We start from the raw sequence: 23,373 nt of genomic DNA, 5'->3' as shown, positions 1-23,373 counted from the left end.
ACTTAGTTCCAATTCTCAAGCCTTCTGAAACTGAAACCTCTACGAACATATCCGCTGCCATTGTAATAACTGTATTATAGACTCTCTTTTCATGTTCTCTCCTGATTTACTCCAGGAAAGTATATAACAACTCATTAATGCTCAGTAAGCCCCCAGAGGCAAGTTTGTCAGAGAGAAGGCATAACACATTTATTAATTACTGGGCTCAGTATCAGATTGCTCAGGCTTTACAAAACATCGAGGGCCTGATTCTACATTGTACCGCACCATGTGTAGTCATTAATGCCAGGGAAAAGTGCGTGAAAAGTGGATACAAAATGCCATCAGTTCGGAATGGCAGCACCTTACAACCCACTTTGTCCTGGTGCAAATGACTACGCAAGGTCCAGAACAAAGGAGAATTAGGTTTCTCATTCCCAACTGACATGCTCAGAGAGTTCTCTATGCAGGCATTAACACAGTCATTCCATACTAGTACTATATCATCTCATTGTATTGTCACCATTTAGTGCAGGATACTTACCCATGCAAACCTAAGCATGGTTTGATTTGTACAAGACTTGTGCTATCTGCAGCTTCACATACATGGTAGATTCAAAGGTCACAAATAAAGAGTCCAAACTATTCTCTCTGCTCTAGCTGCTTATTAGAGAATTTCATCCATTTTAGGCTTTTTGATATTGTATGTCACAGGCATCTTTGTTCTTCTCTGGAATCTTTTCCAGCATTTATGATAGACACGTATTTCCAGCTCCATGTTCTTTCTGCTTAAGTTTTCAAAGTAGGGAGTTATTAGACCAAGGCAATTTTCTTAGGGCCATCTGAACTATTTTAGCATGTCTGAAGTGGCAACAGCTGCATTGGTCCTGTAAGGGTCCATTTTGCTCCCTTTGAAGGCAAAACTTCCAATGATGACATAAGAAGAAATAGACCCTACTAAAAACATAGCCCCTGTGAAATGCAAGGCCTATGCAAAATCCTGTGAAATTAGAAAATTGACCAGAAACCAGTCCTCGTGTATATTTACTACAATAGTTTTGTTACAAAAAGATTAATGGATGACAGAAGTCAAGATGAAGATGAAAAGATCTTAATTTTTGAGATATCCCATAGTAGGGAATGGAGAAAGGATTTGAAGGGATAATAGTTGACCATTTTACAATATAAATCTGGTCTTGGTCAGGGCCGGTGCTTCCATTTAGGCGACCTAGGCGGTTGCCTAGGGCACCAGGATTTGGGGGGGCGGCATTTTGCCGCCCTTGGCGGCAATTCGGTAGCGGGGGGGTCCTTCCGCGTTCCGGGTCTTCGGCGGCAATTCTGCGGCAGGTCCTTCACTCGCTCTGGGACCCGCCGCCGAAGTGCCCTAAAGACCAGGAGCGCAGAAGGACCCCTTCCTAGGGCGCCAAAAACCCTGGCGCCGCTCCTGGTCTTGTTTAATTAAATCTACAAAGTATATCAGCCTATCCTTAGAAAGCCATGGTATTTTACAATGCATTTTAAAAAAAAACATACTTTGGATATTTAAACGAATGTAAAAAGGTAGAGGAAAAATATTTTTTAAGTTCATATGAACTTGCATAAACATAGAAATTCAGTTCATTCCTTTAATTAAAAAGGAAAAACACAACTTTAAAGAAACACACTTATTTTCTTCAAAAAGGATGATTAATACAGGTTAAAAAGCTTTTCTCGTTTTACAAAATTAATACCATGTTTAATTACATGAGATTAAAATTTCATTACACATTATAGTTTAATTGGCATAGACGGGGCCAGAGGTTAACACCTCTGCACGAGTTACCTTTTGTACTGTTCCGATATCTAATAACAGAGGAGTTTTAAATTATAAACCCTGACAACATTTAACAAGTTTCCTACACGTTTTAATTTTACCCTAGTAATCTTTTATGTGGAGCTCACTGGTGTTCCTGAGGTCATCATCCTGAATGATGAAAGGAGCGGAGAAAGAAATCATTATAAAACCTATGCAACTGGACATTATTGAATTATGGTAAAGATGTTATCTGAAATAAGAATGTCTACTGTAGGTTTAAGTATAATTAGTTTAGGGCAGTTGTGTTAGGGCAGTTGTTGGTTAGAACATTGTATGTGTGTGTGGTGGTGGGAGGGGAGGGAAAGGGGGTTATTCACCTCATAAAAGGGTCTGGTACCATTCTACTCAAGAAAGACCAAATTGAGATCTGGAAGACTCCTAACTATGAAGAAGTGATGTGCTCTTGAACTAGATGATCAGAGATGCTACATTCTAGGGGTAGGACTTTCAAAGGACTAAGGGAATTAGGCACACAAATCCTACTGAGTTTTAATGGAAATTGGACACCTAATTCAGGGGCCTTTCAAAATCCCAGCCCTACCTATAGCAACATTTCCCCAATGTAAACCATCAGAGGTCGCTGTTTCAATGACACACACCTTCTATTCTATACATCCTCAGCTAGGCTTCCAAGACAATTGGTCCAGGGAGTGGGGGAGAGATCAACAAAATGGTGCACTTGAACTACAATCTTATGTGCTGGCGCATGTGTAGCTCTGCCACTGAGCCAGCCGACTCTTTCCTCCCATGATGTTTATATCTCTTTAGTAGCCAATTGATTCAAAGACAGCCTCTAAAACTGCATAAAACCAGCAAACAACCCAAAAAGTACTACCCAACAGTAGTGCACATAATGTGGGCAGCCAGAGAAAACCGAGTGGTTGTGCACCAAACTAGCAGATATGCCTGACCAACCAAACCACACCACACCAGGCCCATTAAGGGGGGCATAGATGAAGGGAAAGGAGGCTGAGCTGGATTCAAATAGCACGCTGCAATCTGCAGCATGCGCACGATGGCACGAACCGCAGAAAGGAGCAGCAAAAAGCGCTCCACCATATCTTAAGCGATTCTCACATGAATCATCCTGCTTTACTGTAGCAACATAAGGTTGCATTTCAGATACATTTTAACATGCTACGAAGTGTTGCCCACAGAGGGTTGAGTATCAAACATAAATAAGGATCTGATCCCAAGCCTTTAGAAATCAAGGGGACTTTGCCCATTGATTTCAATCAGATTTAGTTGAGGCTCTTAAGGAGCGATGTCTCTCTCACTGACTCACTGCTGTTTGCAAATGGAACTTCCACCAGAGTTCATCACTTGCCTTTGGTTATGCCTCTTCCCTGTAGGTTTGGTGGGTGGAGTTGGGAGGTGGTTTTTTCTTTATTGAAGAAAGCTGACAGTTCCAGTCTTGTTGCATTGAACTCCTGTTGGCTGATGGAAGTTGAGGGCCCTCAGGCCCAGATACTCCAAACGTATTCAGGCACCTCTGGGAGTTAGGCACCTAAATGCCTTTCAGGAACTGAGCCTCAGCGCCTTGCAGAATCAAGCCCAAAGTGAGCCCAGTAAAAAGAGCAAGTCTACATGTAACAACCTCTATGTTGGCCCACACTGGGGATTAAACCTCCAGAACCAGGAGCATGAGTCTCTACAGCTTGAGCTAATGAGCTGGCTCTGTAGCTGGGGACTCTAACAAACTCATCATATCCTCTGTAACCGGGGCACGCAGGGGGATATGCCACACACACAGAGCAGTAGATTACATACACACCACTTTTCCACCCTCTTTATTTCACTACTCTGTGTGCGCAATTTAAGGTTTCTGCAATAAGTGGTTCTCAATCATTTTCTAATTGCACTTTGAAATCTTTTCATTTGAAAATGTTTTTTTAAGTGACGGATTCAGGGGGACCTGTGCAACAGACACTGAAAGTATGGTAAAAAGAGTGATAAACTGAAATTTGCTTTAAAAAAAAAGGATACTCCTGATTTTTACATTGAATTGCTCAACTCCAATATGCTTAAAAAGAAAGTTGATCTATTTGGCTACCACATGTTTTAAATAATATGCCTCCTAGATAAACCCCAAAAAAGCAGAATATTTTGAAGTGCCATAAGCAACCTGACTAGACTTTGTATTAGTGAAGTTTTTAGAAGTGTTTCTCTGGTACTGATCATTATAGATCTAGATGCCTACAGGATCACATTTCATATTTTGGCAAAGGAGTAGGAGCAACTCTGTGGTGGAAAAACTAAACAAAAAATTAAAAATAAGGACAAAGGACTGTAAGCCCTACCCATTGTTTTTCTCTCACATCCCACTGCGTTCCATGCCCTCAATAGCTGAATTTAGTCTTTAGTGGTCCTCTAGATGGTCTTGTCTGGCTCACAGATCTACTCTGCTTTTTCAGCAGCAGTAGAGAAGATAGAGAAATTTACCTTTATGAATCAGAATTAACTTCTGACACCGCAGAGCCCAAGAGCCTATCAGTTAATATTGAATTGAGCACTTCTTGATTACCCTGTAATATTGACAAGGTCAGTATCTGTATAGATCACCTGCCATAAAAACGCCAGCCAGGTGAATTAAAATGCCTTGGAGCAGCATTAAACTTCATGCCAATTTATCCAAAATTTTCTGCATTCTTGTTGCTCTTCCTACTCAACTTGTGCATCTGCTCCCACCCGCCCCAGTATTTCCTGAGCAATTGCTACTTTGTGCAGCAAGCGACCCATTAAACTTAATAGCCATTTTATGTAAGTTGCATAGATGAGCAGCACTCTGCTACTTTTCCACTTATGGTTACCTAAAAATTGACCTGTAGGGAAGGGGTATATGCATGTAGCTGGTGAAATTAAGTGAGAATACAATTCTGGTTATCTGAGTTTTTCCTACCCTCGTTTACAGTGGAATCTGATTATCAGGCCACTGTTTAATCAAAATATAGGATAATCAATATTGCACCAATGCAGCTACAATACAAGGCAAACTGTTGGAAGAAAGGCAATATTCAGTCTTTTGTTAACTGCTATAGCTAGAACTAAAGCTAAGACAGGACAAGAATTTGCAGCAATACGCTTTTCAAATATTTATGATCCGTCTCAAATTATATCTTTAGACATTAAAATCAAGTGGTCCAAAGCTCCAGCTGACATAAACCAGCATAGCTTTATTGAAGTCAAATCAAGCTATGCTGATTTGCCTTTGGTGGTCAGGCCCCCGTGGCTTTTTGAGTAACTGTCTCAACTTTGGGCCTGATGGTTGCTTACACAGAAAAGGAGTGACATCAGCGTGGTTTGGGGGTACTTCATGAAATGCAGGATGAGACCTTTAGTGAGTTACTACAGTAAGTAACTTCCAAATATCATCTTCATTAAAGGAACAAACTTTCTGAGCCAGCAAATGAAATTTTAGTAATTAAAATATGTTTGCTTAAAAAATAAATCTGTTATGGCTCAGACAGTGAAATAATATCCTTTAGATTAATGTTTAATTGAAAACAGCATTTACTGCTCTAGTGCATTTGAGGGAGCTCTTTACTGTTTCTTTATGTATAATTGTGTTTTGCAGCCAATTTAAAATAACTAGATGAATGCAGTCCTTATAGTAGGTGAAGATGAGTCCTGGCAAGGATAGCAGCGTCTACAGGGGTTTCTTTCTAACAGATACGAAAAAGTAATTTCCATTCTGCTACTTTTGTGTGATCCTTTCTGCATATCAAATGTATCACACACACAAAAACCTAACTCAATACCTGAGGAGAAGAATATTTTCTAAAAATGAACAACATGCCTTATTTTAATATTCCCTGGGTCTACGCGTTAAAGAAAAAATGAGGCAATAATCATTACAACTTTTTTCTCTCTGCAATACCTTATAATTAATTTTGCTAACACTTGTTACAATATGGGAATTTGAATGTTCCAATAAAAAAAAAAAAGGAAATGGATCCATCTCTAGACTGAGTTGGAGATCCTCAATAGGAGAGAGACTCTGAGGGGGGTTATCAAAGCACCTCAGTGATTGCGGAGAGAAAGTCCCAATAACATTCAATTGAACATGTCATCCTAAATTACCAAAATGCATTTGAAAATCTGACCCCTAATCTTGCTTAACGCTAATCACAAGTAGTCCCGCTGACGTCAGGGACCTTGCAACCTGATCAGTATGGGTACTAAAGTCCAAGCTCACCCAACCCTTTGGGTCCAAGCTTGGATGGCTAGCCAGAGCTGCCACCTGTGTGGCAAGTCCACACTGTTATTTTTAGTGCACTAGCTCCAACTGAACTAGCATAAGTCTATCTAATCACACTAGGAATCACACCTGTCTGTTGCAGTGTAGTCATAACCAATGGGTCTCTGCCCTGGTGAGCCCCTACAACCAGGGCCAACGAGAGGGTGGGGAAGCCAATACAAACTACCGGGGCCCGGCAGTCCAGAAGGGGACCTAGGGCCCGGCTTCCTCAGCTTCTCCCCCCTCTCGTCGGTCCTGTTTAGCCGGTCCGCCCTTGCTGGGGAGCCCGAAAAAAATTTTTCACCGGGGCCCGAACCCACTCTCAGCGGCTCTGCCTACAATGTATCATCTTTTACTGTTCCCAAGGTCTTCTAGCCTATAGGCAACCAGTAGCCCACACAGCCTTCAGTTTGGTGCATGTGTGACAGTTTTCATGCTGATGATGTTTTGAAGCTGTGTGTGTGTGTGGGGGGGGAATTAAAAGTTAAAATTCCACATTGTGATTCCCTCTTACTCCCTTCCATGTGGGATGTGGGTAGATCTGCCTGTGGAAGGTGATCTTCATACACAATTCCTGAAGGGAAAAATCCCCTCCTCAAGCATTATTACCCTGTCTCATAGAAGGGTTACCGGCTTATTTGATTCATGTTGGTAAATATGATCCTCAGATGGAAGGTGCTAGAACTAAATTTTTAGAGTATATCATTATAAAAGTTAACAATGAGCTTAGTTTGGTAGAGTGTCTCTTTACACTTCCACTTGTTCTTGTCCTCCTCATACTTTCTTTGTCTGTTTATCTTGCAATGTCTTTTGTCTAAATTTAAGTCTCCCAAGTCAAGGACCTTGTCTTTCTATTTACCCATAAAGGAACAAGCCCAACTATGGTGCTATCTATAAACAATTAATCCTAATAATTCATTTTAACTGTATTGTTTTATAAAAAAACAGCTTTCAACCAAGAGAGGAGAGGACCTTACTCTGACTTACTCATCTGAGCTGCTCACTACTGTCAAGAACCTACACATAGCCTGACTGCATTTAGTGTGTTGGACTATTGTTATAGACAAGAAAATGTCTAACTCTCTCAAGGTTAATTGACTACTGCTCTTTGAAATATGCATGAGAGACTTTATTGACTATCCTGCATCCGACCTCACCTGTCATGCAGGAGGAGGAGGATAGTAACAATGAAAAGGACTCCAGCAAAGGACTAGCAGGACAGAGGTGAAACATAGTGGATTACACTATGTTTTGCCAACATCACTGTTTTCATTCTTTGATGTCCACCACATAGTCCTTTATTCTACTTTTGTGATAGCAAAGTCCCTGAAAATCAATGTAATTCTGAGACGCCAGCAGCCCTCCCAATATTACCAGGTCAGGAGAGACTTTAATTTTAAACAATATGCAGTGTTATGCAAATCTCCCAGCCAACTCATTCCTATAGTTCAAGATTGGTACAGTATTTGGACCTTGTTTCTTATGAATGGAAATTCCATGTATTTCCATGATCTGGGGAAATGCCCTGTATCATCTGGGGACCCCAATTATATGAAGGTCCTGGGAGGGGAAAGGACCTGCATTCTCACCTCAGAACATCCTCCATCCCAATCTAGTCTGGTTCTCGAACCAGGTCCATATCCATGTTATCTGAGCATCCCTACAGGGGTCTTACAACACAGAAGAGAAAGGTGTGTAAATTATACGCAAAAGTTCCATGGGATTGGAGGGAAATGCTGCCTTCTCTATGACTATCACAGCATCCCATTCACTCTCCGTACATGGATCCCAAACCTGCAGAGCCCCTGAGGAGGTCCCTCTGTGGGGTCCAGGGAAGACTGGAGGAATATCATATTGGTATTGATGTCACAGAGGGAGTTCTCTCCACTGGCATGACCCCAGGGGCCAAGCTACCCATTGTTCCCAGAAGCCCTAGGTAAACTCTGGCCTAAGTGTTTGCTTTGAGGGTTCTGGGTGTTTTGGCAAATGAGACACATGGGAAGACAGTTCATGAAACAACATCTGCAGTTTTTAAGCATTGTCTCTCCCCTGAAAATATGCTACTCACATTTGAACAAAAATGTGCTGCAATTAAAAGCAACAGTCACTTTTAGGCGATCAATGTATAGGTCACATTTCATCGAAGAGTAATTATTGTTATGCCCAAATTGGAAATCTTTGAAAAACTGGGTTTATCCTAGAAATGCTGACACAGCCTTGCAGACAGAGCACCTCCCTGAGAGCATGTATGCAGGCCCAGGCCTTTAGAACTGCTTGGTTACTACCAAAACATGGGCATGTCTAATTTTAAGTATATTTCCAAGACTTATGTCTCCATCATGATGAGTTTCCATAAGATAACTGTTTGATGACCACAAAATAAGCCCTCGTGATGCTTCCACCATGGCAACTGATTTTTTTCTATAATTTACCATGACCCAATTACAACCCTAATGATGATACATTGCATTCCACTGCCAAGCTGTCTAAACCCCCACCTGCTCGTAACAGCTCAAAACAGAACATGTGAGTATGACCAGAAACTATACCAGTAACTAAGGGGCTGATTGTCTAAGCCTTACTCACACTGAGTAACACTTATTCAGATGAGTGATCTCCACTGAATTCACTATGCAATGTGAGTAAAACTTACAGGATTAGGCTCTACATATGTACTATATGCTACCACTCTGAAGAAACTTTGAGACTGAAAACAGACATCTATATTATATAGACACATGGTCACATTACCATGCCAACCACATACTGTGGTGAAGTGCCAGGAACTCAGAACCGGTTAAATCCAGGGGTGCTGGAACAATTTTAATAGTACGGGTGCTGAAAGCCATTGAACCAAACTGTAAACCCTATATATGATGGAAACCACTTCAAACCAGGGGGTGCGGCAGCACCTGTAGCATCCATAGTTCCAGCACCTATGGTTAAATCTCTTTGGATGAGATTCAGTTTCCTGCTAGATTTCATAATATGGAAGATCCACCTACTTGGATTGTGCTGGACAGACATTTTCGTTACTGAATTTCAGCGCTTAGAGGTTAAAATATACCTTTAAAAAAATCTTTCATCTCCTATCCCATATCCGCTAGCTGTATAGCTTATTTCCCTGGCCACTAATTCTGATCGCATGCCCTAATGAACTCATTTTATCTTTTGGTATAAATCAATTCCAATTAAAATATAGTTTGTCAACCCTCATTGGAGTATTGTTTCATATTAAAACATTTTTACTCATGAGAGCAAGTGTGATTAACTTCAGTAGGAAACTTAAAGTTCAACTTACTATGAGCAGAGGGAACCGAGCATAGTTCTTCCTTTGCAGAATATTTCAGGCTTGCTGTCAACACAGGGGAATAACACTAGTGGATACGTTTACACCGGCCAGTTCCTGACCAGCAGGGACCTAGGCAGAGAAAAAAGATGGATGTTTTAAAAACAACATTTTGGTTATCGGTGTTATATAAGAGCTCAGTACAAATGGAAAAAGACAGTGTTCTTTTTTTTAAGGTTCAAAAAAAAAAAAACCAACCCATAGTTTTAAATGAACACATTTGAAAAGTAAATGGAAAGCTTTTTATATTTTAAATACATTTTGTGAATGAAAGGCAGTAGGCCAAATTCTCTGCTGGAGTAAACGGACGCAGCTTCCTCGACTTTATTCTAGCAAAGAGCTTGGCTGTCGCGGTTCCATTTGTCTTGGGCATTCACAGACATGCTGCTCACCTTCCCCCCAGGGTGCTCCTCTTTGGCTGTCTTATATTGCACACTCAAATACCTAACCAGACGCTGGTATGCGACTCCCACTGCCAGATGAACAGCACCAGCCCAATGTCACCCTCTCCTCCTCCCTCTCCAACTCTGCAGCATATCAACACTCTCTCCAGAGTCAAATTGGTTAATGTCTGTCGATTTACAATTTGCATTTATTATATTTAGGACCCAGAGGCTTCAGCTGAGCTCAGAGACCGCAGTGATGGGCAGCACTATAAAACCCCTCAATCGACAAGGAAGATTAGGGTCCCATTGTATTAGGCACTGTATGACCACATAGTAAGAGACAGATCCTGCCCTGAAGAGCTTACAATGCAGGATTTTATGTAAAACAAGAATCCTTACTCTGATATTTCTATTCCCGCCTAGAGAAAGCCCAAGATGGGGTTACTTCCCTAGAACTACAGTACCATGTGCAGCTCCAGCAAAAGGTTAGAGAAGGGAAGATCAACATAGAACTGACAGGAAACTCAAGGATCAGCATTTATCCCCAAAAGAGCAAACAGTCTTTAATATACAATATTCATTGAGTAGCTTGGGTCCAATCCTATTATTCTATTGCAGTACCTGTTATGGGCCAGGACCCCATTGTGCTAAGCATTCTACAAACACAGACCAAAAAGACAGTCCCTACTAACTGCATTAAGTTCTGACCTGCTCCCTTGGGCAAAACTCATTTTTAAGTCAAGGCTGAACCATTTATTTGCATGCTGGATCCAGTATATTAATTTTTAAAAGCATTATGGAATTTTCCTCCACCCTTCCCAAACATTCTTACATTTCAAAAAGGCAAAAGGAAGCAGCCTTTGACTTTTTTTTAAGGTTAATCCATCCGCTAATGAAAAAGAACAAGTCAGTTTGGGTCATGGGCTATTGTTTGCAGCCTATGAACACATCACCTTGTGCTGTGATCTTGTGCAATGTCACAAGCTGATCGAAGCTGTAGTACATTAATGGGGATTTCCAAGGAAAACCCCAGATACATCAGAAAATAGTATTGGGGATTTAATAGTTGGTAGAAGGCATGCCAGTTTTCAGCTAATAGCCCAGTACAGAATTAAATGTATTGTGCTACTCTAGGATGAGACATCAAGCAAACATCTGAATAATTCTATTAATTAAAGATCAAATCCCAAGGTATTTTTGTATATAAGTGGGGCTGTTACCCTGGTGTCATGGCCAAACGCTAGCTCACATAAATGTCTTCTCTTCCTATATTGTGTTTTAGAGACAGATGTGGTGTAACGCCATAGACCAGTGGTGCCCAAACTTTTCCTGTCATGCCCCCCCCTTACCAGTAATGGAATCTGTCTGCACCCCCTCCACTATTGCACAGCCACGGCTTTTTTGGCAGATGAGCTTCAGCTGATGGTGGAGCTGGGAGCAGAACTGGGTATGGGGGAGTAGCTGGAGCTACAGGCAAGACTGGCCTGGGGATGAAGAGGGAATGAGGGGAGAGCTGGGCTGGAGGCAGAGTGGAGCTGTGGCTCAGAGCTGGTTTGGGGGTGGAGTGGGGCTGGGTGGTGCTCCCTCCCCGCCCTCTGTGGGGGCTGGCTACGCGCCTCCCCCCCGAACGTTCCCCTGCACCCCCCTTGTGGGGCACACCCCACAGTTTGGCGACCACTGCCTTAGAGATGGCTGTGTTTCAGTGATAGGCCTTAATTAAAGTTTGTAAAGTACATTGAGTTCCTTTGATGAAGGAAACAATAAAAAATTACTGTTATTATTATTAGAATGTACCTCCCCAACTCTCTTGTGTCACTATATAAGGGCCTAGACTGGCCCCTTGCTCAAAGGTAAAAATAGCAAAATTTTTACCCAGTTCAGGCAAATGACATTTCTTACTTTTTACAAAAACTGTATGTCATTTTTTGCAGAAAAAAGTGAAAAACGCAAAGCAATATAATCATATATATATACACGCGTGTCTGTGCATATATATATATTATATGTGTGTGTCTGTGTGTGTGTAGGCACATGCGTGCACACATACTTCAAAAAAAACATGAATTTCCCCAGCGAGGGACAAAATTCTGGCCCATTAACTTCAGTGAGGCCATGATTATGCACACACTATTTTTTGGCACTACTTTTGCACCGATCTCTCATCTAGCTGCCATTAATGGGCACTTCTATCCATTGGATTGGTGGGATATCAAAACAGAGGAAGGCTTGATGTATCCCCCGGGGCTCATCCACTTTAATCCTCCACAGTTCAGTCAGCACCCTAAAGATACATGGAGGTTTCTGGTAGAGCTCACCACCACTGTCCCTCAACTTAGACATGGCACCGGACATCAAAACTAAGCGAGTGAGAAGTTATTTCACACCAGTGTAGCTGCTATGTGCTGATAAAAGGGCTTCATTTGGCAAATGGATTTCTGCTTCACCCTGATGTTGTAATGAATACGATCATTGCATTTGCCATTAACCAGAAGGTTTTGATGACTGCAGCCATCAGAACTTTGATATATTTCCCTTAAGTTTTTATTCAGTCAGATTCCTTGAGTGTCTTACTGCACACTTTTGACAAGTACAGGTCTAGATTAACAAACTGCAGTTTTGTTTGACCCTAACTACCATGTAAGCTCCTAGTTTTCTCTAGTCTAAAGTACACTGAAGTATTTTTCTGCTTTCCTGCAGTTTTTAAGTAGATAATAAGTCCCAAAAATTCGCCAGCCTTTAGCTGAAAGAAGCTTGTCACGGTGGTTGGTAGCTAATGAAGATCCCTTTAGTTTATCTTCATCAATTGTCAAATATTTGAGTCCATGAAGTGGTGTGATGAGGTACAAAGACAGATATTTGAAGGGATTTTAACTCATTTGAGCAATTACATGCTTAACTGCCCTGCAATAATCTGTCAGTCTGAGTCTTTTCTACACAGCAGAAGTGGGGAGTATTAGAATAGCTGGATTTAGAGCATAAAGGCCTGGTCTGAATGGAAGAAAGGCAGCAGAGAAATTAATTGCCAGTAACAAACAGCAGGACTGCTTGCAAGTTATATATCACATAGTTACCTACCAGCAGTGATAGAAGCTAGCTGTAAAAATAACATACTGGATTGTGACAAAACAGTCACTGCTATGAAATCAGTGAATACCATGAAGAATTTAAACCAGTGTTAGCTAATTAAGTATACATATATTATGTACAGATTTGTTGTTGATACATTTTTAGTAAAACCCACATATTCCTAATGGCAGTTTAATGATTTTTTAAAAGGGATCAAATAATTTACACACACATGCATAATTTATATAAACACACACATTATATCCTATAACACACATTTTTAAATATGCATATAGCATACATACAAAGACAAAATCAAACAATTATGGACAGGAACTGTGAGTGGAGGAAAAAGGGTTGAATGCTTAACATATTGTAGGTTTGTCTTAAAAGAATAAAACACGAGATTGAGACCCTCCAAGCCTCTGGCTGACAATGGAAGTGGATGATTAGATGTTGTCCTCCATCCCTTGTTGTTCCCAATAAGGGCTGGGAGCAGCCAAAGAAAAGAGCCACCCGGGAGCCCATTGCAGCTTTCTAGTCCTGGAAGAAGGGCTCCTTCAGAGTATGCCAGCCAGGTAGGGCCCCCAAAGGGCTGGTAACACCAGACAGGGATCGTGCGGAAGGGACATCCCCTTCCTGCACTGATGACTGAGCACATATATGTGTTGTGTGTATTACACACATATCTACACGTGTGCATGTGTATACATTTATATACACGCACTCTTTTCACAAACCATGCTTTTCATGTCCCCAGTGACTTCCTACACCGGTTGTTGAGAGGGGAGCAGTATGGCACTCTCACGCTCAGGGATTCCCTATCTGAGGGAAATCCCCAGGGTGTCCCTTATTCAAGCTCTCTAGCCTCTTTGTAGTCTGTTGTCCCTAAATGTCACAAATTTTAATCTTCCTCTTTCAAATGACACCAATAATTCATTACCAGGTGGGTGGATACTGGACTAAGAACATTCCTTAGTGATGCTTCAAAATGCGTACAACCAAATCTCATTGCTACCTTGGTAACACTGCTCATAAACAAACAAACCATGCTTTATATGCAGAGGACCATTTTATTCATATTACCCATGTTAATTCTGATGTTTATTTTAGATTTTCAGGCTCTCTGAGGTGCCAGCTCTGAAGAAGCTACTTAGCATACTAGCATTAGGTACAAAGCAAAAGCCTTTCACTTCAGGGACCGTGCTTCAATTCTGACCTTAGGTCATAGAGGAAATAAGATAGGTAATCTCAGCTCTGTCCCTAATGACCAGTATTCCACATCACAATGCTACACATGGCTGTCAACCTCTACTCAGAAGAGGCTCAGGACACAGCCAACATGGAGAACTAATTATCCTTCACTCCTGGTGAGCAAATGGGCAGTCCAGCTCAGCAGGCTGCGATGACTGGTGAGATACTGCAAGCAGGCTAATAAAGTAGAGGAATGCTACATGTATGGCTGCAATGTACGTGCATGAAGCACTTTATCTGATGTCCATTAATGAGGGTTTTATTTTAATCACACTGTACAGCATCAAAGAGAGCAGAGCTCATTTACTCTGTAAGGCTGGTAGCCATCAACTTCTGCCTTTTCATTTTAGGGCACGGAGGCAGAATCTAATTCCTATAAGCCAAATTAAGTCTGGCCCTTCCTGGGGCAGAGAGGGTACTGGGAGCCGCTTCCCTCTCTAGCTTACCTGTAGAAGAGGCAGGCAGAAACTGGCTGTAACTGCCGGAGAGCACAGAGGGAGACTCTCCAACCCTGCCAGTAGCATTAGCTGGGCCAGCCAGGGCTTGTCAGACTAAGAGGGTGAGATCAAGCCCTCAGTCCTTCCCAGCACCTGCAAGAAACCATGGGAAGGATATACTAGTAGGTAATACTTTTCTAAGATCTGCTGCTCCTCTCAAACCCCTGGAGCTACTCTGACCTCCACTGTCAGTGGGAACAGAAAATTCTTCCCCTTCAGGAGGCATCAGAGACTAATTGGCTAATAACCTAATATTTATTGGGATGCAACAGCTTACAATAATTACAATGTTCAGTAACTAGCTAGACCATGGGGTGAAGATACCTGGGCTAAGCAACAGCTTACAGCCAGTACATGTATAGACAGGTGGGTGTGGTTTCATTGACATAAGCAGTATTATTAGGCAAGCCGGCTATTTCCTTTGATTTGGTGTGAGCAGGGGTAATACTGAAAAATACAAACCTCACTCCAAGACACAGAACACAGGCAGTGAAGAGAGAGGATTATTTTTAATAAAGACCTGTATTTTTCTGGATGTTACAGTAGCAAAGGAGTTATCCCCAGGAAAGAAAACATTTAAGAGGCCAATTAGACATTATGCAATCCATTCATCAATTGTCAAAAAGATACCTTCAGGCAGAGTTTTTGCAGTCAATTATTTGCTTGTATCCTGGGATGATTACCAAGAACTGAACCAACCCTACCTAACATGACTATTCTCTTTACTGCAGAACTACCCAGAACCTGGAGTTTATATGCCTAGGAAGAAGGTGTGCCCCCTGACCCTAGGTCTGTGGTGTTCTGGGAAATGTAATTTAGGAGTCAAGTGACCATTTTGAGGCAGCGTGGTTCAATTAAAGAATAGGATTTAGTTTTGTGTTAGCTGGTCAGTTTGGATCATATATGAATATTTTTCTTCCCTTTTTGAATGAAGAAGCAGCTCTTAACTTTAAGTGACAGATTATGAGCGAGCTCTTCTTTAAAAAGGGCCTGAGCTGAACAGCTGTGGAACTGAACCCAGGTTCTTCTAGCTCCAGATCAAGCTCAGTAAGGAGGAGGTGCAGTTGGATGATTGGTTCTAGCCGTGAGCTTGGGGCTCTAACTTCTGGGGCATAGTTAAGGGTACAGTTGATAGGGTTCTTCTCCAGTTGAGTTGTGGCAGATTTCTGATATATTTTGCTAACTTCCTCTTGTAATATTTTTTAACAAGAGAAATTTGTATAGCAAACCTTCCTGGTTCCTCACTGAGACCTACCAACCTCTCGCACCCTACTAAAATGCTCAAAGATATCACTCTGGGCTTGTGTCCTTTGTCCTTTAATAGGTTTCAGAGTAGCAGCCGTGTTAGTCTATATCCGCAAAAAGAACAGGAGTAGTTGTGGCACCTTAGAGTCTAACAAAATTATTAGATCATAAGCTTTCGTGAACTACAGCATATGCATCCGAAGAAGTGGGCTGTAGTCCATGAAAGCTTATGCTCTAATAAATTTGTTAGTCTCTAAGGTGCCACAAGTACTCCTGTCCTTTAATAGTTAGTCTTGCATAATAGTGGTTTTCCTTATTCAGGCATGATTTTTAGAGGTTATTGCTTCTTACTTTAAGATAGACTTTTTAAAAACAGTTTGTATAGGAAAGAGTCTTCAAAAGTCAGATTATATCAGCTTCTGTTGTTTCACTGTCAGGAGGGCAGATGGCAAGCTGTGAAAAAAAGTTTAGAGAGTCAAGTTTGGTGTAACTTATACTGTTTTCCACTCCTCTCACAGAATCCATTTCAGAGTACAAGAGGGAAGAAGTTAAAGCAACCCCTACTCTACACAAAGCCAGAAAAAGAATTGCACATACACCCACCTGGATTAGAAAAAAAATTGCCCTAAGCATTTAAGATTCACAGAAATCCAAATTCAACAAGTGGGTATGAGTTGTGATGAATCCAGGAGCTCCAGACCTTAAACATAATTATTATGTAAAATCTCTCATGGACACAAACACTAAACTAGAACCCTAGGCCTTTTGCTCCAAAAAGCATAGGCCCTTTCCAGTTGAACTAAAGGAACATTAGTGTTTAGTAGCGCATCAGCTATCGGGAGCCATCCACTATCAGTCAGTGTGACTCATACCAAAAGTAAAGAAGAAATCCAAGCTGATAATTGTCTAATGTACAGGGTGGCTGAACTATTTGTGTTATAGGTGCCACTGAATTCCTTTCCTATTAAACTTTCACTTTATGGCTTCACCCACATCTGTGATGTGCATTCTCATATTAATTCTAAGGGTGTAAAAATGTATACAAGTACCCACTGAAACACAACCAGGCTGGCTGGCAGCTATTAGAGAACATAAAATCTATATGCCTGAGGTTACTTTTGTCCATTGGTCATGTCGCCACAGCTGACAATGTGTGTTCCCTTACATATTATACCTGTTCATTGACAGGAGCTGCCATTTATTGGATTCTGATAACTATGGACTCAGTGTAATTAAGGCCCATATTAAGGCACAGGCAGTACAGGCTCATGCCTAGGACCTCAGCTCCTGGAGTGATGTGAAAAGAGCAGAACCTTAGCCTGCATTTAAAAATAAAGTAAGTTTCTAGCCCAAATGATGGCGAGGAAAAATGTGACAAGGGTAACTGATGGTGGAGTTGTGACAAAGTAGGAATGTTCTTGATGTTTTCTCTAAATACGGTGTGTGTGCCTCAGTTTCCCCCATGTCAGCGGTTCACAAACTTGTTCCGCCACTTGTGTAGGGAAAGCCCCTGGCGGGTCGGACCGGTTTGTTTACCTGCCACGTCCACAGGTTCGGCCGATCGCGGCTCCCACTGGCCGTGATTCACTACTTCAGGCCAATGGGAGCTGCTGGAAGCGGTGGCCTGTACATCCCTCGGCCTGTGCCGCTTTTAGCAGCTCCTATTGGCCTGGAGCAGCGAACCGCGGCCACTGGGAGCCGCGATCGGCCGAACCTGCAGACGCGGCAGGTAAACAAACCAGCCCAGCTCGCCAGGGACTTTCCCTGCACAAGCTGCGGAACAAGTTTGGGAACCACTGCCCTATGTGTTACTCGAGTATCTAGGTGGTGGGATAAGTGTGTGTGACCATTGCAGAGACCAGTAAATGGCAGGTGTGACTGCTGACTGGCTACCCGGGCACAGAGTATGGCTGACTCTTTGGATCCTGGCAACTGATGGCTGGAGCCCATCCCCTGCAAGGAGCCAACTGAAGGTGTTGGAGAACAAAAATCAGGTGACCTGTTTGCCTAGGAAAGAGACAAAGGATGGAGGAGGGGCAACAGGGGTGTCTGAGAGTGGGCTGCTAGAAGCAAATCAGTCTCCTGGTTTGGAACTCAGTGGGGTGGGCCGTGGGCTCTGGATCCCCCCATGATGGACTTTACTAAATGTTCCTAATTTCTGTGCTAACAAGATCTGTTCTACGCTGTGTTCCCTTTGACTAATAAACCCTTCTGTTTTACAGCTCTGGCTGAGTGTCACTTCTGATTGCAAATTTGGGGTGCACGGTCCCTTTGGGGGGCAGTAAAGCTTCCCCAGGTGTCCCATCCAGGTGGATGTACACTGTGTCTCAGTGTTAGGACCATGAGAGACTTCTGTAGGTCTCAGCAGTTATCAGCCAAAACAAATTATGCTTTTCCTATGTTTTAAATGCTTCCACAGAGGAGGGACTTCCTGCAGAAGTCATTTGCAATTTGTGCAGACTCCCACCTCAACATATGTCCAAATCAAATTGTCAGACCAGCTGCTGGGTAGGCAGTGATATCAACAGCAAATTTCCTATCGACTTCAGCGCAATCAGGATGCGTTCATTAACTGAATCATTAGACCAAAGACTAGACAACTAGCATAGCAGGAATAACTACCAGTTATGTTTTTTTCAAGCAGGTGTTTTTTATGAGCATGATTGGCACTGACAAAAAATACAAATTTTTAATACCAGCATCATGTCTGCCCTCCTTATGGATCAGAGTCAGGGAAATCTAGAACAGAACTTCTAGAGAAGTTCACTCGTTCCAAAGTAAATGGCTGCAGAGGATCTTTAGAGTACATTGGAAAGAGTTTCTTGCAACATTAGAACTTCCCTGGAGAGCAAACCAATCTAAAGTGCCAAATAATAGAAAATGACAATGATGGATATATTTAGGACATGCTTTAAGGATGCCACCCATATAACTGCCACTGCAAGTTATAATATGGATACAACCTGGACAGAGAAAAAGGGAGTAACCTAGAGAAACTTTATGAAGAATAGAGAAAGAAGCCAAATCCACCAACATGACACTGAGAAGCCAGCACAAGACCAAAATAAATGGAAGAAACTGGTGGACACCCTGTGCACCTGAGCATGTGGAAGGATAAAGAAGTTCCAGCCAGAAAATGCATACAGATGCTTATCCTTGAATCAGGCTTGTAGTTTTATGTTCTGTGACATCAGTAACACAGCATTTGGCTGGGGTAACTTCCAAACCCCAAACACTCCTTTTGCGACTTAATCAGGCCTTGTCAGCCTGATGTTGAGGTACTTATTTTTTTTGCTGTATAGTTGGTAAAAGCCTGTCCCCCTGGAGTCAATGGGAATTTTGCCATTGACTTCAGTGAGAACAGGATTTCATCCCAGCTCTTTTATTTAAAGTTTTCTGCCCTATAGGTCAGGGCTTATTGACATGCTACAGCAGGGGTCGACAACCTTTGGCACGCGGCTTGCCAGGGTTTGCACCTTGGCGGGCCGGGCCAGTTTGTTTACCTGCTATGTCCACAGGTTCGGCAAATCGCGGCTCCCACTGGCCGCGGTTCGCCGTCCCAGGCCAATGGGGGCGACAGGAAGTGGCAGCCAGCACATCCCATTGGCCTGGAGCGGTGAACTGCGGCCAGTGGGATCCGCGATCGGCCGAACCTGCGGACGCAGCAGGTAAACAAACTGGCCTGGCCCGCCAGGGTGCTTACCCTGACAAGCCACATGCCAAAGGTTGCCGACCCCTGTGCTACAGAGACTAGAAGGAGCTAGAAGTGGAGGCTTTCAACTTTGTTTTTGGCTCACATGCTGACTCCCCATGTAAGGGACAAGTATAAAATAGGCTACAACCATACCCTCTCTTGATGACCACTATTGTCTCATCGCTTCCTTATACTCCCCCAGTGCTCTGTCTGTATCCATCTGTTGTCTCTTGCCTTATATTTAGGTTGTAAGCTCTTTGGGGCAGGAACTTTTTTAGTTCTGTGTTTGTACATCACCTAGCACAATGGGATCCTGGTCTATGATTGGGACTTTCAGGGCTACATCAGGGATCGGCAACCTTTGGCATGCAGCCTGAAGGGAAAGCCGCTGGTGGGCCGGGACGGTTTGTTTACCTGCTGTGTCTGCTTGTTTGGCCGATCGCAGCTCCCACTGGCAGTGGTTCGCTGTCCCAGGCCAATGGGGCCTGCGGGAAGCAGCGCGGGCCGAGGGATGTGCTGGCCGCCCTTCCCGCAGCCCCCATTGGCCTGGGACGGCAAACTGCGGCCAGTGGGAGCTGCAATCAGCCGAACCTGCCGACGCTGCAGGTAAACAAACCGGCCCAGCCCGCCAGTGGCTTTCCATGGTGGACCACGGGCCAAAGGTCTGCCAATCCCTGTGCTCATTATTACAAATAATACATAATAAGTTTATATGCTATAGCCAACTTTCTGCTTCTAGAACAGTATGATTCAGAACTTCTTTTTTGATTTATACACATCTAAAGGTTGCATACCATTCCGCCTTGCTGGAGCTTTACTTTAGGAAATCATTTAACTGAGCCTCCTCTTAAAAAAAGAGAGAGTGCGAGCAAGCGAGCGCATGCACGAGATGGGAGACTTCAAAATCTATCATCTTTATTTCACAAGCAGAGATAGCCATCTGAAATTTAAATCTGCAAGGAATACAAAAGACAGAAGTTTTGCCTGAAATATATATCGTTTACGTATTAACACCATTCCCCAGGGCTAAGTATTTTTGAGTGTAATACAAAGTTGTTAATGCGATGAGTATAATTATAATGAGGATTGATTAAGTTGGTAGCCAAAGTACAGTAACTTTATATCTGAGAGCATCATAAAAGAAAACCACATAAAGAAGTTGTGGAGTATACTGTATGCAAGGATTGACAATGAACTCCCTAGTGAAGTAACATCAAAGCTAATGCATATTGTATGCAAAACACCCCACAAGCACACAGAAATTAATCTAATTGTTTTAAGGTTTCCATGTTAGAAATTTAAAATCTGAATATATTAGATCAGGGGTCGGCAACGTTTGGCACACGGTTCACCAGGGTAAGCACCCTGGCGGCTGGGCCAGTTTTATTTACCTGCTGACGCAGCAGGTTCAGCCGATCGCAGCCCCCACTGGCCGCGGTTCGCCATCCGGGCCAATGGGGGCGGCAAGAAGCGGGGCGGGCGAGCGATTGGCCGAACCTGCCTCGCCAGCAAGTAAATAAAACTGGCCCAGCCCGCCAGGGTGCTTACCCTGGCGAGCCGCGTGCCGAACGTTGCCAATCCCTGTATTAGATGCTGCAAAGGAGAGGAAAGTATTGACAGTTGTAGCTATTCCAGACAATTAAACTCAAATGTGCTCCCTTTTTTCACTAGCAGTTGAACAGCTATTCTTGCCTTTGGAATCTTCTTCTAAGTTTAAGAAACACTAAAACAACATGGGAAGAATTCTCTTGCAAACAGTTACTGGGCCTCATTCACTATTGATTTCAATGGAGTAATAACAGTGTAGAATTGGATGTAAGGAAGCGTGGAGTCAGATCCACTGTTTATAAGCTCTTTCTCCTTTTGTTTTATCTTTCTGTTTCATATCTACCTGCAGATCCCACACTGGGTCTGACACATGAGCATGTTTTGAATTTATAACAGTGAATCCAGGTGGCTGAGGTCAAGACAGAAGTCTGAACATTTCATACGCTTGAGTTCCACATGTGTGACATGTACATCTCTGCGGACACAACTTTTTAATGATTATTTATAGATCATCCTGACTTTGAACTACCAAAAAGCACAATAATTAGCTGCACTGAGTTTTTGAAGTGGAATTGCTACAAAGAAATTGGGACGTAGTTGGGCCTGGGAATTACAGATTTGATCCTGCAATGTGCCGTACATTGTGGGCCCAAATCAGCAATAAGTGAATGCTTAATTGTATTCACAAGTCATTTAATTAAAGACAATGGAATGACTCAAGTGCTTAATTTTAAGCATGTACTTAAGTTCTTTGCTGAATCAGGGCCAGAGTGGTTAGCATCTTGCAAGATCAAGCCCTATATCACCTACTGTGTAATATATATTTAGATTGGCAGGAGGGGTTGTATATCAGATATTTTACACAACTGTGGAGGAATCATATTTCTTACACTTTTCCTGATATAAAGCTAGAGACTCAAGTTGCAGAGATCTTAGGTTAGGGTCGGCAACCTCTGGCATGCGGCTCGCAGTCCCAGGCCAATAGGGGTGTAGGAAGCGGCGCAGGCGAGGGATGTGCTGGCCTGGGACGGTGAACCGCGGCCAGTGGGGGCCGCGATCGGCCGAACCTGCCGAGTCAGCAGGTAAATAAACTGGCCCGGTCCGCCAGGGTGCTTACCCTGGTGAGCCACCTGCCAGAGGTTGCCGACCCCTGTCTTAAGCAATTTTTAATTTTGTGAAGAAATATACAGAAATATTATTCTCCCATTTTCATTGTGTTTTATAAGCTCTTACTTTAAGAAATGCAATTAAAATTAAAATAATTAACGAACAGCAGTGTGTAAAAAAATCAGTAGGAGACTCGGTATAGTAAATACTACTGAATCAGATACAACAGCACGGATAGATAAATGTGGCATATAGAGAAATACAGGCTGCTTCTGCAGTGAAGTGATACTGTCACAATTAGTTTGGTGCGGTTTTAAGAATTTACCAAAAAAAAAGACCTTTGGATTTTTCATCTTCAAAGGTTACTTCTAATTAGCATCCAGAGATAGCATATTATAGATGCTTTTAAAAAAAAGATATCAGAGCTCTAACTATGAGTACTAACATGGTATCTATCAAAGTCTCATGGTGCCTGCAATTCTGACAAAAGGCACTCCAAAGAACTGGCACATGCCACCTTATTTGCATTTTTGCATCTCATTATGGCCATAATTGCATACCACCACATCAATTCTTCCCTACTATCTCAGAAAACATGATCAGTGACTGAAATAAAAGCTTAAATGTCAACAATTGACGAGCAAGAAAGGCTGACCTTTGAAGGATCTCATTCTTTTGAGAGTTGCCCTGGTATGACTCACTCCTTAACTTTCTGTTTGTGTTTGATAACACCAAAGGAACATAGTTGCTGTAAGGATTGTTTTCGTCTGTTGGAAATAGAGAGGAAGTCAAAGAACTGTAAAAATACAATCCATTTACACTAGCAGTCATCTGGGATTGACTGAATATTTGCAATGACAGTTCTTAAAGTCATTGAAACATTAAAGTAAGTGGACATTAACATTAAGCTACAATGGAATTTCTGTGGAATTATATATTACATCTATATCAGAGCTAAAATGTGATTAATGTTATGACAATGAACAAAACAACCTTTCTTCCACAAACATGCTAACCACTTTACATGCTGTAACAAGTGTTTGACAATTACAAATAGCTAATCTAAAAACAGGGATAACCATTCACAGCCATATTACATATACTGCAATATCTACTGGCTTTCATTGGATTGATCTAATATTTTACTATGTTCCCC

This window comes from Trachemys scripta, chromosome 10, assembly GCF_013100865.1.
Source record: "Trachemys scripta elegans isolate TJP31775 chromosome 10, CAS_Tse_1.0, whole genome shotgun sequence".
In the NCBI taxonomy this organism is placed as follows: Eukaryota; Metazoa; Chordata; order Testudines; family Emydidae; genus Trachemys; species Trachemys scripta.
This window is presented reverse-complemented; position numbering follows the sequence as displayed.